This window comes from Macrotis lagotis, chromosome 4 (genome assembly GCF_037893015.1).
Source record: "Macrotis lagotis isolate mMagLag1 chromosome 4, bilby.v1.9.chrom.fasta, whole genome shotgun sequence".
In the NCBI taxonomy this organism is placed as follows: Eukaryota; Metazoa; Chordata; class Mammalia; order Peramelemorphia; family Peramelidae; genus Macrotis; species Macrotis lagotis.
Window position 1 is genome coordinate 176,848,110 of NC_133661.1, and position 2,182 is coordinate 176,850,291.

The 2,182-nt window shown below is 37.5% G+C and overlaps 1 pseudogene; it reads left to right on the forward strand.

Moving 5' to 3' along the window:
* Positions 1-381: 381 nt before the first annotated feature.
* Positions 382-1,352, forward strand: LOC141522770 (uncharacterized; annotated as a pseudogene).
* Positions 1,353-2,182: the final 830 nt, after the last annotated feature.

A 2,182-nucleotide genomic window follows, 5' to 3' on the forward strand; every position in this document is an offset into this window, starting at 1 on the left:
CACTGATAACACCACCAAAGGCCTCCCTACCCAGAATGCATGCCACTGTCCTAATCAGGTCTCTTCAGTCTAACCTGGATCTATGACCCATAACTTGGTATTGGGAAAACAACAAGGAGTTGAGAGGACGTAGACACAGCCTTTGATTTCATTCCCTGCCATGAATTGAGTGTCTTTGGCCAAAGCATTCATCAAACTATTGCACTGTCTACACCAGAGTAAGAATTAGAACCATGCCATTAGCTAAAGTCTGAATCTACAGAGATGTGCTTAAGAGTTAATTTAAGGTAATTTTACTAAGCAATTTTGGAAGACCTGAATGAGGAAGAGTTTTAAAGATTTAAATTTCTATCTAAAGAACAGAAAGTTGTTGCTAAACAAATGGACATAGTTGAATATTGGGGTGTAAAGCGGGATACATCCTATCATCTGGGCATTAAAATATTCAAGCTCATGAAACTTAATGAAGTTGTTCAGACTCTTCAAACACAAAAAGCTCAAGTTGAGAAGCAATACAATAAGAAAAAAGACAAGAAACTATCAGGCCTAAATGAACTATCAGGATCAATTTCCAGTGGCAACAACAACACTGGTAACCCTCAAAATAATAAGATCCACACCAACAGACCAGCTTCTAATGGCAATAACAACACTGGTAAACCCTCTGCCGCCAACTAAGAGAGATAATCTAAAGTCCACCATTGAGTCAAAGAAGAATTATGCTGCTAATAAAAGAAAAGTAACAACTGAAGAGATGCCAAGGAGCAAGAAAAGGAAGACATTCCAGGAAAACTTCCTGAAAACAAAGTCAGAAGTTGGAAAAGAAGATGGTCCTTAGACAATACCTATGGTAATGTAAGGTGCTCAAAGTGAACTAGACATTTGAGAATGATGCCAGAGAAAGGAAAAACAAAAGAGATGTTTCATGCCACTGTGGCAAATGAGCATGAATTTATCACTGTCAAGGAACACTTCAGAAAAAATAAGGTCATTGAAATATCAAAAGGTTACTGAAGCAGGGGTTTCTTGGAAATAAACAGATATTCCAGGGAGTAAGATATAAGTACAGAGATCATAATTCCCAAAAATATCATCAGAAGAGTAATTAAAGTCATAAAGATTCAAATGCTTGAAAAACAAAAATTTAGAAGCTTATGTGGGGGCAACTAAGTGGCTCAATGGATGGAGCACTGTCCCTGGAGTCAGGAGGACCTGAGTTCAAATTTAGTCTCAGACACTTAATAATTACCTAGCTGTGTGATCTTGGGCAAGCCACTTAACCCCATTGCCTTGCAAAACAAAACAAAACAAAATTTTATGTGGATGGTGACTACGAAATCAATAAAAAGTGAATCTTTGAAGTGAAGAAGGACAATACAGGAGAAACTGAAGTGGTGACATTTGTCATACAGTTCAAAGTAAAGAGTAAGAAAGGAACATACATCAGCTCATCTGCTTTGAGTATAACCCTATGAGGGTAGAATGCAACTGAAATCTGTATTTCATAATTTTATCCAAGTCATCAAGGCTAAGAAAAATTTGAAAGGCAGATCAAGAGAGACGAACTTGACAATCCTCTTTCTGATACCTGGACCTTTGAGATGGTATCAAGTGCCACTGCTACAAACACAAGAGCTCAAGAAGTATTTTTAATAACAATTTGATTGCGAAGTATGGGACAAGGCTCCAGTTTGATTCGGCTTCCAGCACTTCCCTGGACAAGTTACATCACTTTCAATGTCAGAGTTTTACAATTTTTTTCAATTAATAAACATTTATTTTCTCTACTCCCACCTTTCTCTTTACTTCGAAGTTAAGGAGAAAAAGAAGATCCTTGTTACAGATATGCATAGTCAAACGAAACAAATTAATCCTTTTACCATGTCCAAAAATGTATGTTTCATTCTGTACCTTGAGTCCTTTATCTCTCTGTTAGGAGGTGGGCAACATCCTTCATCTTGAGAATTATGAAATTATGGTTGGTCATTGCATTGATCTGAATTATTAAATTAAAACAAAAACAGGTACTGGATTAAAAAGCTGCCTGGTTGGGACATGTTGACATAGGGGATGCACTGGCCTGGATCTGGGACCATCTCTTACCCTGGTGCACAGATTCTTGGGTACTATAATGTTCTTTGAGCATTAATCTTGTCCTAGTTCCTTCCCCATTGTCTGCAGA